The following is a 16,349-nucleotide window of genomic DNA, read 5'->3' as shown; positions in this document are numbered from 1 at the left end:
TGGATCAGAAGTGGGTAGTTTATGAGACCTTGGGACACTGATATCCAAAGGAGGAGGGGAGAAGAGCAGCAGCTGCACTGAGAGTGACTTTCAAAGGTGAAGTGGCTTTGAAAGAGTGGTTTTCAAAGAAGGAAGTGGAGGATAGAGCCAGGAGATTCATAAAAGGGGGTCCAACAGGCTCAAAAGCAGCCAGAAGTCCTCAGAGGGTGGGAGTTGAGAAGAAGCTCTGGTTTGGGTATTCCCAGAGCCACTGGTAACCTTGGGAAGAGCTTTGTGAGTCGGGGACACGTGGGAGACAGAAGGCAGAATGCAGAGGATTAGGACAGAATGGGGGGAATGGAGATTATGAGTTTTAATGGAGAAAAGAATTACAGAGATTATCTCAAAGGTGGGGGAAGAGGGAAGATTTTTGTTTCATTTTCAGACTACTGGAATGCTGCTGAGCCGTGGGTAGGTGGGAAAGGAGTGGAGAGGGTACAGAAGAGAGGGAAGTATTGACAGAAGAAGCTCCTGGGAGGCTGGATGGCTGGGAGAAAGCACTGACGAGGAGGCAGTCTTGACAGGACCAGATTTCATCGAGACGGGAAGGAGGAAAGTGGTAGCTGAAGGGGAGGGGATTACAGGCCTTCATGAGTAAAGGCCTCAATTTTTCTCAGTAACATAGGAGCCCCTGTAGCACCTGCTTAGTGAAGAAGGTGGAAAGGGTTTAGAAGAGCTGTAGAAGGGAGCAGATTGGGAGAAAGTTTAAGGCTTGCTGAGTCACTGAGGGTGATAGGGACAGAATTGTAGTTGAGCTCGATGACACGGATGGGCTGTTGGTTTCTGGTACTGATCAGTTGCTCAAGGGCAAGGGAAGTGTGTGCTTAGATTTCCTCAAGTGGGAGGACTGTTGGTGTGGATGTGTTGGGAGTCCAAGGGGTGAGGGATTGACTGGCCATGAACTTCTAGGTAAGATGTTAAGCGAAGGCAGTGGGGAAAGGACGCTATACTGTGAGAGTGAAGAGATCAGGGTGCTGTGGCTCTGTAAGTTTAAAGAAGAGGATTAGGACAGGATGCGAGATAGAAATAAGTTTTTTCTGAGATAGGTGTTTGGTGGAGAAGTAGTTCCCGGTGAGGTCAAAGTCCAGGTGGGTATGAAGGGGGTAAGGATGAAGGTGAAAGTTATGGAGCAGAAGAGAACAAGGGCTATGAATCTAGGGCACTGTGCACATGGGAACTGTACGCAGCGGTAGGAGTCAGGGTGCAGGAGGGAACTGTTGGCCAGTTAAATGTCTCAGCAAACGTGACAGAGTAATCTTGGGATGATGTATTGGTCAGTTTTTACTGCATAACAAATAACTATAAAAATCTTGCTGGCATTTAACATATAGCACATATTGATTTAGCTCCACATCTGGAGATAGTAGATGTGGGCCAGACTCATCTGGCTAATTCTGTTGATTTTGCATCTGCAGGTTGTATGGGATCTGGTTGATCTGGGTTGGTCATGGTTGAGGGGGCTGGCTGAAATGGCTCTGGTCATTCACCTCTTGAGACTGGCAGGGCCAGGCTGCTCTTCTCATCATGATGGCAGAGGTGTAAAAGAACAAGCAGTTTTCAAACCTTTGGTCACGTCATGCCTGCTAACATTTCTTTGGCTAAAGTCAAGGGGTGGGGAAGTACACTCTACCCATGGAGGTAGTTGGGTTGGTAAGCGAATATTTTTAAACAATAATCTAATTGACCACAGGTAGTAGATAAGCGCTATGAGGATAGAGAGAGGATGGGATTGCAGATGGCGTAGGACCCTTGAACGACAATGGAGGAACAAGGGTGGGAAGAAAGGACATTGTCTACTCAGCTCCCACCCTGAGATAGAAGTGGCCCCAACTAAGAGTGTTTGGCAAAGAAATCATTCGATTAGAGAAGATACAGTCTTTTGTGTTGTGAGAAGTCAAGTATGAACAACAAGAATTCCAGAGGCCACAGAGGGAAGAGTTCAAAAGAGGCACAGCTGGCTACCCAGGGTCGGAGAGCAACTGCCTGAGTGGGGAAGTCCGAGCCTCAGGAATAAAATGGGCAGAACACACACACACACACACACACACACACACACACACACACACACACACAGCTGCTAGAGGAGCTTGGGCTGACCCAAGGTAAACTCTCTGGGAGCCTTATTATTTGGGGAAGGTGTTGTAGAGACCAGCCCCCACGTTGCCTTGAATGGGGCTCTGTGTGCTGGCTCTTTCTGACTAACTGAGAAGGGCAGATGCTTCCTGGGGAGGAGATGTTTCCATGGAGAGGCAGTCACAGCTCCATATATACTTGGGATTTCACAATTACTTTTACTCTGACAGTGTGTTGGGAAATTTTCTTTTTTTCTTTTTCTTTTTCCTTTTTTTTTTTTTGCACTACAAATAAGGAAGCAAGAGGGTGAGTGTGGGAAGGAAACTATTTTAATAGTGATACAGTAATAGAAATAACAGCCATCCTTGGAAAGAGAGACTCTAGGAGAAAGATGGAGGGGGCTGGACACCTCAAACCTATACTTTATCTTTGCAGAGCCTGTCACTACCTTTCAAGCGTTCTTGATCTTCCCTCCCTGATGAGGCTGTAAGCTCATTGAGGGTAAAGGCTGGGCCTGTCTTATTCATAGCTCTTTTCCCAGGGCTAGCAGCACACACAGAACATAATAGGTGCTCAATAAATATTTTTGAGTGGATGAATGAGAGAATGGTAAAATATTTAAGGCTTGCGTACTGATCTCCACTCAAAAGGACTCCAAATTTTCTTTTGTCCACATCAGTCAACAAATATTCAGGGACCTCTTGAATATCAAGCAGGTGACAAGGCTCTGGGCATTCATAGAGAGTAAGGCATGGTCCTTGCCAGATGGTCGCTTATCTTCACTTGCAGCTTAGGGAACAGTAACTAACAATGAAGAGCTATGAAGAAATGTTTCAAGCCTCAGTTTGCCCATCTTCAAAAGGGGAAGCTCAACCAGATTCATTCACATTTCTTTCCTACAAGGCTCCTTGGAGCCTTTAATATTCTACTGTTCATTGCAAATCTCTAAAACGGGGGAAACAGTTTGATGTCTGTCTAAGTCAGCTCAGGCTGCTATAATAAATATACTGTAGAGTGGGTGGCTTCAACAGCAAACATTTATTTCTCACAGTTCTGGAGGCTGGGAAGTTTCAGATCAAGGTACAGGCAGATCTGGTGTCTTGGGAGGAACCACTTCCTGATTTGCAGATGGCTGCCTTCTTGTATCCTCACATGACAGAGAGCAGAGAGAGGGGGGAAGCAAGCTCTCTCGTGTCTCTCCTTATAAGGGCCCTAATCCCATTTGTGAGGGCTCCACCTTTATGTCCAATCACCTCCTAAAGGCTCTACCTCCTAATACCATCACATTGGATATCAGACTTCTATATATGAATGTTTGTCAATGAAAATTGACAAACATTCTGTCAATAGCAATGTTTCTGAAACATATTTGACCATGAAGACTTTTCTTTCTTTTTCTTTTTGTTTTTAGAGCATCTCATAGGATTGGTTTTCTAAGGAGCACACTTTAGGAAATGTGGGTTTAGGCTAATTCTGGTGGACTAATCCTTGTAGAATTCTTCTGAAGGCCATCCCTATCCCACCTTCATAGGCACACTTGCACCAGACTTAATGGTGTTCTTTTCTTCTTTTTCTGTGCTCAGGATGGGGTTGGCTTCCTTTTAGAGCACCCAGTGGGTTCAGACATGTGGTCATCCTTTGTCCTGATGATGTTGGAGGTGGGTATTCAGGTTTCAGAATTGGGTCGTACCTGCTAAGCTTCTATTTTGGTCCACTATTCCTAGAGCAGCCCTGGCTCACCCCTGAGCAGCCTGCACCCCAGGGAGGATTTGAGGCATCAAATAACTATCTATCTGGAGGCTTGAGGACAAAAGCACTTGGTTGTGTAGGCATGTGACCAGAGGTTGAGAGGTCTGGACATGTCAAGATAGAGTCAGGAATTCTGAATATCAGGCAGTTCCAAGGGAAAGCACTGAGTCTAGAACAGGGACTATTAGCTACTTTCTCCCTCTTTTGGATTATCTACATGGATAGGATGTGGTCTCGGGTATTGGATCAACCTGGCTGTTCAGGTATGTGGGGTATGGCCATGGATGGTTAAGAACTAGGTATAGGGATCAAGTTCAGGATCTTTCCCTATCTTCTGGATAAGAGCAATGACCTCTTAATTGGTTTCTCTGTGTCCTCATGTATTCCTTTTAAAACTAGTTCCCACACCATCTAAAATGCAGACTTTATCCCATCGTTCCCTCTGTTTAAAGTCTCTTAGTGGGTCCCCAAGGTCTCTTGAGCTTGGCACCCAAGCCCTTTGGAACTCTGCCTACAGCATGGCTCTCGAGCTTTACATTTTTCCCCACTCTTACCTCCCACCCAGCCTACATTCCAGCCAAATAGAACTTCTGATTACTTCCTGAGTATCCCACGATCTTTAACTTTTCCCTGCCTTCATTCATGCCTTTCCCTCTGCTGGCATACCACCCCCATGGCTTGGTCTAGCAAAACCCCTCATTCTTTGAAGTCCCGCTCAAAAGTCTTCTTCTCCCTCTTGGCTAGTCATTGGCTCCATCTTTTGTGCTCATGTAACAGTTGTACATTTTTATTAAAGTACCATCACCTCCCATTATGACTGTTGCTTGCACGTTTATCTCCCCTCACTCCCTAAGTGGCTGGGATCTTTGGGAGTCAGGGCCTTGTGTGGTGCCTGGTAAGTAGCAGGTATTTATTGGGGGTTTGTTGAATGAATGAATAAGTCTGAGTTGTGTTGAATGAAGTGAAGATTGTGACTTCTTAGGTCCCTCTGGTCACCCTCTCTTAGGCACTCACCTTTCTGTTTATAAAAAGACTTCCTTAGTTTAGAATAACAAAAACCCATTCTGGCTTAGAGAGATGGAGTTATAGGGTATTTTAAAGAAGAGGTGTAATTTTGTTACCTTTCAAACATAGCACATTTTTTAAAGTTAAGATATAAATGGGTACTAATAAGTAACTTGGGAAAATAAATGCAAAATTACAGGTAGTCCTGATTATATAATAATGTATCATAAACAAAAGACCTTAAATATTACAGAATTATTCAATGAGCCCTAAAGTTGAAGTCATGTTGATAGACTAGTTAATTTTTTGAGCCATGAGTTTGAAAGTGACACTGATTTTTTATTATAGAAACTTCAAGATATTTTTACTATTAAGTTAAACCTAGAACTTTGTAGAGAAAGACGTCATGGGAACTTTCTACCTTTTGAGGATAATGAAAACTGTGTTTGAATGATTGCAAATTTTGGATTGGTAACCTAGATGAGGAGTTTGTCATTATGTAATAACTCACTATCTGTTATAAGACAAAGTCTGGCATAGGTGGATCCATTGCGTGCCATCCAATGTATTTAATTACTGCAGGGTAAGCCCAGAGGTTTCACTTCAAATATTATGGTGTGATTGATGTATGGGTAGTATATGCTTTGACCGTTGGTTTGAGAGGGAGTCTGAGGCTCCATCTGGCTTAATAGAAGGTTTCTATGATTGATGAGTGAAGTGTACTGCGGACATGTGAAGGGAGGATTCATGTATTCACCTTCCTTATCTAACAGATCCCAGAAATAATGACCTAATGCTAATCAGTGTGACATAATGATGGAAGCATAGGACTTACTGTTCAAGAGCCTGAATTTAAGGTTCAGTTACATCACTTACTGGTTCTGTGAACCTGAACAAACCATGTTCTCTCTCTGAGCTTCACTTTCTTCATACGTAAAAGAGAGTTGAAAAATTTGACATCTTGTCACTATGAAGGTAAGATGAGAGTGTTTTGTAAACTCTGAGGTACTCTACACACATTAGTGCATACTACTTTTAATGAACCTTATGAGGTCATTGCTATAGGGACTTAGTACCTATTTGTTTGCTCCATGCATGTTATGCGTGGCGGTTTCCATGTGTATTGCCGGTTGTACATTCTCTGCTCCCAGCGTACAGAAGCTGTGCTGATCCACTGACTCTACGTACCACCTAGCTTCGGCCCTCACAAGGCTCCCACCTTTTTGCTTCTCTGTGGTGATGTCCTTCAGAAAAGGTAGTGACACTGAAGCTGTTGAAGTTGGACCATATCATGGGGTTCATAGGCTTGGAGGTTCCATGTTAAGGGTTCACAGTAAATTTGGAGCTAAGAACTTGGGCGTTCTTTCCTTAGCTGCCTCAGGACTGGGGCTCTCTGCGATGACTCACTTCTCTTCTACACGTCTCATCCTCTAGGAGGTGAGCTTAGGCATGGTCTCCTGGCAGAGGAGCAAGGGTGAGCCATAGAAAATGTAAAATTACTTTCCAAGCCTCTGCTCATGTCATTTTTGCTAACATCCCATTCCGCCAAAGCAAGTCACATGTCTGAGCTTGGTGTCAAGGGTTGGGTGCAGTAATGTTAGATGGTAAAGTGCCTAGAGATAGAGAGAGGTGAAGAATTTTGGTCATTAACACTAGAATTATTATGTGCATAAGGCAAGCAGAGAAATAGCAATGATGGTGATGGTAACAGCTAACAGTTATCGAATGCTTACTGCGGGCCAGTTTCTGCTAGGAGCTTTATGTGCACACCCCCATTGCCCCTGAATCCTCACAGCAAACCTTTAGGTACTTGTATTACCTCTCCTGTTTTACAGATGAGAACACTGAGGTTCAGAGGAATTAAGTATCTGCCAAAGTTTACGTAGCTCCTAAGTGGTGAGCTGGGATGAGAATCTGGTCCTGTCTGACTTAACAGTCTAGCTCTTAACCAAACCTCGGAATACCAGGGCAGAGGGCAGGGACGCTGCTTGAAATTTACTGGGGAGAAACTCAGGACAAATAATAGGCAGACCCATTTCATGCAGAGGGTGGCAAACTCAAGGAATGTGTCCCTCTCATGAGTATTCACTGATGCTAGCACCTGTAAGGGATGCAAAGGTTGTAAGGCTCAGTCAGTCCCAAGCTAGTACGAATGAAAATGCAAATCTGTTCAAGAGAGATTTGTGTAAATGACAGTCTCTTTGTAGCTTTTGGAGGGGAAATAGGAGATCTGACGGATAGCCCTTTCTGTGTTGAGGCTGGTATGGTACAGTGGTTTTGAAACTGCCCTTTAGGACTCTAGAGGTTTTGATGATACAATCTTGAGAACCACTCTGGAAGTCAAGGTGGGGGAAAGGGAGCTTTCACCTCCCACTTCTACAGAGCAACTCTGCTTTTCAGTGTCATATTTTGGGTTTTGATGCATTACTTCTTCTTTTGGAAGAAATAAGTGTCTCAGTGACCTAAGAAAGGAAAGCCACTGTTCTCATGGAAAGATCCCTGGACAAAGGGTCCAGATCCCTGGGGTCTAGTGTCACTTCGGCACTGCCCAGTTGTGAGATCTTGGACACTAGCTTGACCATCCCCAGGGTCCTTCCTCCCTCCCCCGCCTAGAATGAAGGGTTTGAATCAGGTGATCTTCACTGTCTTCTCAAGCTCTGACGTTCTTCATCTTCGGGGGTGCGGGGCGGCAGCAGTACCTATTATATTGTCGGGAATGAGATACTAGACCTGGTCTGCCAGTGGTCTGACCCAGAAGTCTCTCCCTTGAATTATTCTAACTTCCATTTGCTTCCTCACCTTAGTTGAGTCAGCAAACATTTATCTCAGCAAACATTTATCTATGACTCGCTGTGTACCAGGCACCATACCCACATTCCTGCAAAGCTTGTAAGCTGCTAATAACTTGCCCTGATCTGGGAGAGTCCCAAGAGTGCCCCCTAGCTGTGTCTTTTCCTTGCCACTGTCTTCCTTTCTTCTCTTTCTCCCTTACATGTTTATGCCTCTCTGCAGGACAGACTATGAGGGTTGGCAACAATTCATAGTCTGTGGGAATTGGCAGTGGGGACAGTGACCAGTGGGATGTGGGGGTGTTGCAACAGATGTGGTCACTGGGTCATTGTGCCCTGCCCAGGCCCCCTCAGCCACTGACAGGGATGCTCATGTGACAAAAACACTTTTCTGATTTAGATCCCTTTCCTCTGGCCACCTCCCGCTCTCAGGCAATGACTTCCTGGGAAGGGTCGGCGCTAAGGTCTGGTTGTTTCGTGGCAGTACCTGCATCTCCTTTTCAATTCCTAGGCAACAGATAGGATGGGAAGATAAGGAGGCACACAGTTTCCCCACAAAGACGGAAGGCGAGAAGACTGGAGAGTGCTAACTGGTACCCCAAAGCTATTTTAGAAAGAGGAGATGCTGGAGTGGAGATCTGGAGGAGAGGGAGTGGAACGTGAGAAGGTTTGGGGAAGGGCAGTCCAGGCAGTGGGAACAGCCCATGCAAAGGCTCTGAGGTTAAACTGTACTCGGTGAATTCTGCAAACTCCAAGGAGGCAGCATGTCTGAGGCCCAGTGAGTAAGGAGATGAGAAGTAGTAGATGAGATTGGAGAGGTGGCCTGGGGGCCAGACCATGTAGGGTCTTGTAGACCACAGGGAGGATGTTGGATTTCATTCTGAGTATGTAGAGAAATTATTGGAGGATTTTGAATAAGGAAATAATGACTTCCATTTTAAAAGGTCACTCTGACTACCGTGTAGAAGATATCCCATAAGGGGCAAGGATGGAAGCAGGGAGACCTCTTAGGAGGCTGGTACATGGTCTGGGGAGAGGGAATCATTGGTATAGTTAAATTGATCAGAGTGTAGCCAGAGCACTCCCCTTTGAGATCTTGGCTCTCTGGGCCAAGACTGGAATGTCCTGACACAGAGTCAGGGAACCCTGGGCAGCCTGAGTGTGGAGAAGAGGAGATGGCAGAGCCGCGGCATGGATTTTGGAGCCAGACCTGGTTTTGCCCCTTATTAGCTGTGTGATTTTGGGAAAATTATTTGATCTCTTGGGGGGTCTCAGTTTACTCATCTATAAGATAAGAATAGTAATAGTTGCTACTTCTTAGAGTGCAAGACACTTGGTGTATGCCTCGCACAGAGTGAGTGTGGTAGGAGCGCTTGCTGTGGGTGCCGCTTCCCTTTCATAAGATGTGCGTGCTGGGAGACAGTGCGGCTTTCCAAAATCACGGGAGGACCAAGTTGCCATTGCCTTGGTCCTGAACACACTGATCAGCTCTACCTCCTTCTTAGAGGCTGTCCTTAGCCTGCCCCAGACCCCCAGGCTCAGCCCACACTCCCGCTGTAATCCTTCCTAGAGATGGCATTCCCTGTCCCTGCGCGCACATGCTCCTCTACCCTCAGCCATCGCATCACACTGCAGGAAGCGTAGTCTGCACCTCACACCTCCAAGGTGCACCCCACAGATGGGCTGTGTCAGGCCCTGCATTTGCCCCGTAGTGAAGCTGGGGACTCACTGGTCTGGGTCTGCACACCTCGAGTCTGTCCAGAGCCCCGGTGAGTCCTTTCTGCTTTACCCCTGTCAGCTCTGGTACCACTTGCTTTCTTAATGGAGAATTTGTCAAGTAATGGGAATAGTTAGCACAGTGGGGGCCTTACTGTGCCCTGGAAAGAGAACAGAGAGAGCCATCCCAGCAGCCCCCGACATGATTGCTGGGCAGGCTTATTGCCTCTTGTCTGCATCTCTCTCTGCATCTCTTGCATGTTTGATTTTTTTCTCTTTGTGTAGAGAGAGTTGGCTAGGAGAAAAGACCGTAAATTGCACTCTTCCTGGGCTGGTGCTGCGAAAGCTGGATAAGATTGTCTTCCTGAGCTGAATAATTTCCCTCTCCCCCTACCTCAGTTAGGTGGAAGATCAGCTGAGCACCTAGTTGATTTTTCCCTCCCTTTCTCTTCCCCGTTTCCTCCCCGCATCCAGCCCTCCCCTCTCCCCTTCTCCCTGTCCCCTCATGTAAAGAACTCACTGACTCTCAATTGAATCCTTTTTAATGGTCCCAAGAGGCAAGGATCTTGAAGGGTGATTATCTTCACTATAAATTATTAACTCTGCCAGCAGCCAGATGGCTTCCCAGCCCATGGCTTGGAACTCCGGACTGGGAGGCCCGCTGTCTGGGAGAGGAGGGGACAGGGAAGGGAGGAGGATGAATGAGGGAATGACCACAGCCTCTTGAGTTCCTAGCTGCACCTAGGATGCTGGGGAGCCTGTCGGCACCTTGCAAGGCCTGAGTTCTGTCGTCTGTGGGGAAGCGTTTGTCGTGGTTGCGTTTTGCACACTAGAAAACTCAGGACACCCTTAGGATGGAGTAAAAGTGATAGGAGGGGCAGAGACTAATGCCATGAGTTGCTTTTAGTATGAACCTTAAAGGATTGTCAGGCATGGTAAGAAACCTTGATTATCACCTTACGTTGTGTAGTCTTTTACCTCCTTAGGTGTTCACGACATCCTGGAAGGTGTATTCATTGTTTTCCCTAATTTACAAGAGAAGAAATAAAAATTGGATAGATCATAGAGTTTCCCATGAGGTCACTTGACCCATAGTTAGTGGAAAGACAGAGCCTCGTTCTGACTCCGGTCTAGCGGTCTTTTCCCCACAGCAGACTTTTCCTCAGTTGCCTATGCCTCGTATCCTTCAAGTTTCCATTAAGTTCCCCCTGCACTGAGAATTCTTCCCTGACCACACTGGGCCAGAGTCATCTTTTGTTCTTCTGGACTCTTTTGCACTTCGTGCAAAGACCTATTTAGTACTGGACATGCAACGCCAAAGGGTTTCCAGTCTCTTCTGGGATTTCTCCAGTGACGGGGTAGCCCACTTCATCTGGAGGTGGTCTGTGTGTAAGATAAAGACACAGATACTCTTTCTAGAACGTCCATTCACTAGACAGAAACTCTGTCCTTGAGAGAGCCTGTGAGATCTCCCTTCCAATTTAAGGCTGCCTCAGGCCCCTGAAGATACTGTTCCTGCTGCTGTCGAGTTGTCTCACACGAAGACTCAGGTGTGACTCTCACCATTGTCTGTGTCATTGGGATGAAGTTTAAAAGATGTCCGTCTGTCCATGTTACTCTCCCCGAGCAGGCCAGTTGAGGCACCAACATCAGCCATGCTGCTAGGAGGAAATACAAGCATCAAGGGCAAGTAGCGGCAGCAGCGGTAGCTAGCATTCACTCGGTACTTACCTGTGCCGAGCACTGCTCTCTAAGGGCTTTACCCTTATTAAGTGCCCTTCCGTGGTAACTCGCTCTTAAGTCCATTTTACAGATGAGGCAGCTGAGGCTCAGAGAGGATAAGTGACTTGCTCCAGGTTACACAGGTAGTAAGTGGTACATCTGGGATTTGCACTCAGAAGATCTGCCTCCAGAGCCCATGGGTTTAACCTCCTTGAAATGGGCACTTACTCTAACGCCTGTGTTCTGTTTGGACTTTAGAGACTGACATGGAGGAGGAAGGGTAAGCTGGGATGAAGTGAGAGAGTGGCATGGACGTATATACACCACCAAATGTAAAATAGATAGCTAGTGGGAAGCAGCTGCATAGCACAGGGAGATCAGCTCCGTGCTTTGTGACCACCTAGAGGGGTGGGATAGGGAGGGTGGGAGGGAGACGCAAGAGGGAGGAGATATGGAGATATATGTATATGTATAGCTGATTCAGTTTGTTACAAAGCAGAAACTAACACACCATTGTACAGCAATTACACTCCAATAAAGATGTTAAAGAAAAAAAAGGAGGGCTTCCCTGGTGGCACAGTGGTTGAGAGTCCACCTGCCGATGCAGGGGACACGGGTTCGTGCCCCAGTCCGGGAAGATCCCACATGCCACGGAGCGGCTGGGCCCGTGAGCCATGGCCGCTGAGCCTGCGCTGAAGACCAATCATTCTCAGTGCTGTATGGCATTTTGCATGAATAGATGACAATTTTCGATTCCATTCTACCGCAGCTGGACATTTGGTTATTTTCTAGGTTTTGGCTATTATGACTAATGTTGTTATGAAGATTTTTGTGCATGTCTTGGGTTGGACATAGGTAAGCGTTTCTGCTGGTGCATACCTAGGAGGGGAATTATGGAGTCATGGGACAAAAATATTTAGCTTTAGTAGCTATTGCCATGCAGTTTTCCAAAAGTAGTTGTACCTCTGTGCATTTTAAAAGTTAATAAAGTCCAAAACTACCCTATGAGATAGGTATTATCATTCTCTCTCTCTCTCAGATGAATCAAAGACTCAGAGAGTTGCCCGAGGCTAAATAGCTATAGTAATGACAGTCTGGGTTTAAATACAGCCCTGCCTGACGCCAAAGCCCATGCTCTGCATCACTACCCTGAACTACTTTCATATTTCAGAGAGAATTCATGCCTTCACCCTCCCACACCCCCACCCCCACCCCCTCCGCCTGCAGTAGAGCCTTTGCTGTTGAGTTAAGATAGAGAGTACTGAGTGTGAGGGGCTGCCCTAGTGGTGTAGTGTCAAGAGGGGCATAGTTTAGTTGACAGAGTGGATTTCTGAGGCTGTTGTGCAAGGAAGAGCCTGCATCCCCCTCCAAAACACCTGGGGATAGAGCATGCCCAGGGACATGGGCAAGAGGGGTGTAGAGCATTGGTGGTAGGGGTGAGACATCTGACATGTCTCTCAAGTCACAGGGAGTCCTGCCAGGTATGAGTGGCCATATGAAATGAAAGCTTCTGTTGATGTGTCAATGACAGTATTTTTTTTTTTTTTTTTTTGCGATACGCGGGCCTCTCACTGTTTTGGTCTCTCCCATTGTGGAGCGCAGGCTCCGGACGCGCAGGCTCAGCGGCCATGACTCATGGGCCCAGCCGCTCCGCAGCACGTGGGATCTTCCCGGACTGGGGCACGAACCCGTGTCCCCTGCATCGGCAGGCAGACCCTCAACCACTGCGCCACCAGGGAAGCCCAATGACAGTATTTTTTTAAGGTTTAGTATTAGGAGAGTATCAGTCAGGACTCTTGGTCACAACCCAACTAAAACTTACTTAAGCAAGGAGAAAAAAGAAAGTTTTGGTTCATGTAATGAAAGTCCCAGGATCCACTGGGCTTCAGGTCTGGCTACATTTAGGTGCTAAAACATCGCTAGAAATCCATCTCTGTCCATCTCTCGGCTCTACTTCTTTGTTGTCTTCATTATTAGACAAGATTATCTTGAATAGTAACAATGGTATCTCTTATCAGTTCTGGATTTCACTATAGTTGTTTGACAATAAGGTAAAAAAAGAGGGCCCTTCTCCCAATAATTCCAGAAAAAGTTCCAGAGTGAACTCCAGTTTGACTCAGTTTGGTTGACAGACCCATCTTTAAACGAATCACTATGGCAGGAGATTGGAATGTCCTAATTGGCTAAATTGGGTCACAAGATCTGGGGTTGGGATGAAGCCCACCTAAATGACCTGGACTCAGATTGGTGGTGAAAATCATTTTACCTTCAAAGGGGGGCAAGGGGTATGGTGAAAGGGAGGCAAGTAGAACCAACAGAGAGCCATTATAGGGACTTTCTGGTCCTGATGAGGGACATAAGAAGGATGCTGATGAGAAGTTCCAGAGCAGGGGGTCCCCAAACCCTGGGCCACCGACCAGTACCGGTCCGTGGCCTGTTAGGAACCAGGCCACACAGCGGGAGGTGAGCAGCGGGCCAGCAAGCGAAGCTTCATCTGTATTTACAGCCGCTCCCTTCGCTCGCATTACCGCCTGAGCTCCGCCTCCTGTCAGATGGGGGCAGCATTAGATTCTCATAGGAGCGGGAGCCCTACTGTGAACTGCGCATGCGAGGGATCTAGGTTGCGTGCTCCTTGTGAAAATCTAACGCTTGGTGATCTGAGGCGGAGCTGAGGCGGTGACGCTAGCGCTGGGGAGCGGCTGCAACTACAGATGGTTGTTAGCAGAGAGGTCTGACTGCACAGAGACCATAATAAATCAGTCGCTGGCAGACTCATATCAAAACCCCATCAGTGGGTGGCAAGTGACAACGAGCTCAGGGCTCCCACTGATTCTGCATTACGGTGAGTTGTATAATTGTTTCATTACATATTACAATGTAATAATAACAGAAATAAAGTGCACGATAAACGTATGTGCTTGAATCATCCCCAAACCATGCCCTACCCCCGCCCCCAGTCCACGAAAAAATTGTCTTCCATGAAACCAGTCCCTGGTGCCAAAAGGTTAGGAACCGCTGTTCTAGAGGAAGAACTGGCAAGCCCAGTCTGAGGCACTGAGGACAGTAATCATCGTGCCTTCCCACTGACCGTGGTTCTAGACACAGGCCCCACTTTCCTCTGAGTCTGTCAAGGGAACAGAGGAGCTGTAGGGAGGGAGGTGGAAAGGCACATGGCAGCCAGATCTCCTGAGCTGTGCCGATGGCAAATAGCCCATGTGTCGGAGTTGTGTGAGGGCCCCGCTGCCTCCTAAGCAGCTGGGTCGTGAGACGTTTGCAAAGATGTGAACCCCCCATAAGGAGTATGCCATTTAATAATTATGTAAATTAGCTGGCAATTAGATAATGTCACTCACTTTCCCTGTCCTGCTGGATTCTCACACAGCAGACAAGCATTTTGAGCTTCTGCACCAGTCTGGGCCCTCCACGTGGGCACTGGAGCAAACCACCTGCATGTGCGGCTCCCTGCGTCCTCCTGTGGCTCAGGAGAGGGTAGCAGTTGGCCTATCCGGTAGAGAGCACTCCCTGGCTCCCATTTTCCCATTTCTTGAGCCTCGCACAGCCCTGCCTGAGGGTTAGAGAAGGCCAAAGGGTAAATGCCTGGGGCAGCTGGCTCGAGGCCTGTGATATTAAATGTAAGGTCATCTCTAGCTTTTGGCTGGGCCACTGTGGCAATTTTCTAGAGGCCACGGAAATGTCCACAGTCCAAGAAAGAAATGGAAGGGCTTTAGGAGAGAATGTGGGCAGACCATAGGGTGTCAAGTGTAGATTAACCCAATTCTGATGTTACCAGTCCTGGAATCAGATTCTACCTGGCGCCTGTGGGAGAGAAAGCTTGGTTTTCCTCGGTTAGCCTTTTTGACTCCCCAAGATGCAGGCAGGGGAACGTCAGTATCTCCAGTGCTGGTCCGGGCTGGAGGGGAGGACTGCCAATCTGATGGAGGAGGCTCAGCAGGTGGGATAGAGTGGTCACCCCTAAGCAGGCTGGGTAAATTCCCATGATCCTCCTCACAGCAAGTGGTCCTGGGCAGCTTAGTTCTTAACTCGTGGGTTACCTCAGATCACTAGGCATGTGCTGCTTTGTCCTGAGGAGTCATCTGAGGTGGGCATCCAGGGAACTGTGGAGGCCCAGGATTGCCATCATTGTACAAAGCGGGGTGGTGTGGAGGCCACCGCGTGGGACAGAAGTCAGATGATCCTCAGCAATGCTCTTCAGCTTCTGTTTTTACTGTTCATTCTCCCTGTGCATGTTTCCTGAGCTCCCACTCCATGCCAAGGCCCTGTGGCAGCACCATGGTGAAGCAGCCCGTGCCCCCAGGTTGCGTCCCACGGAGCTTCCAGTGCCTGGACTCTTTATCGCTCTGCTTTATGTCTCTAAAGTACACTTTCCCCCGCTACTTTGTGATGCCCCTGAGGCGAGAACCATGTCTTACTCTGCTTAGATCCAGGAGTGGCTGGAAAAGATCGGAGCTCAATAAGTAGTTAGATTGAATTGAGCAAGTCATTTAATTTCTGCAGACACATAAGAGACTTGCAGGGGCCCAGAGGTGAGCTGCCATCTAGACCAGTCTGAAAGCTTCTGGAGCTATCTATCCACTTAGAGGGATTCCCATCTCCCTGCTCATCCATATCACTGAGCCCTCCATCTGAATGTCCTTGCCTCCCACTGAGGGTCCCACTGGCTTTAGCCATCTGATCCTGGGCCTTGCTTGAGCTGCACTCCTTGGTCTAAACGGGCAGGACAGGGAGTGAGGAGGGCGGTACAGCAGCCAGGGTGGCGTCACTGAGAAAACACTTGCCCGGGGCTCTGGGGCTCACACGCCGTGGGCTCCATCACATACCACATGATTTTTACATTCCCAGCTCATATATTTCCTGGCTTGGGAAACTCCTTTGGAGAGGCTTCGTGCTCATGCCTGCCTTGCTCCCCACTCTTCTAAATCAGATGCATGATAGGGGGAGGGGGCAGGGGAGCTGCTGTCCTCTGAGCACATTCCCTGAAAGTGGCCCCTTTTCAAAAATTTGATGAAAAAAATATGTAGACATGGCAGATGTTAGGACCAGGAGAAGCTGTCTTTGGGGACAAGCATCTCCTCTCTCCCCTGGGATGTTGCCTTTTGCCTTGGTTGGCATAACTCACCTCGTACAACGATCACGTTCTTAGAGACTAGGTCATCACTCATTCTCTAGCTGCCTGATACCCACCTCACCTCTGGCTTCATGTCTTCCACTCACTCCACTCCAATAGCACCAGCCTCC

General features: G+C 47.6%; 1 pseudogene; it reads right to left on the bottom strand.

Moving 5' to 3' along the window:
* LOC136118342 (cyclin-dependent kinase 1-like) overlaps positions 1-16,273 on the bottom strand; it is a 172,320-nt pseudogene extending 156,047 nt beyond the window's left edge.
* Between the last annotated feature and the right edge of the window lie 76 nt (positions 16,274-16,349).

This window comes from Phocoena phocoena, chromosome 2 (genome assembly GCF_963924675.1).
Source record: "Phocoena phocoena chromosome 2, mPhoPho1.1, whole genome shotgun sequence".
NCBI classification, from domain to species: Eukaryota; Metazoa; Chordata; class Mammalia; order Artiodactyla; family Phocoenidae; genus Phocoena; species Phocoena phocoena.
The sequence above is the reverse complement of the archived record's forward strand: the minus strand, read 5'-3'. Positions and strand labels throughout refer to the sequence as shown.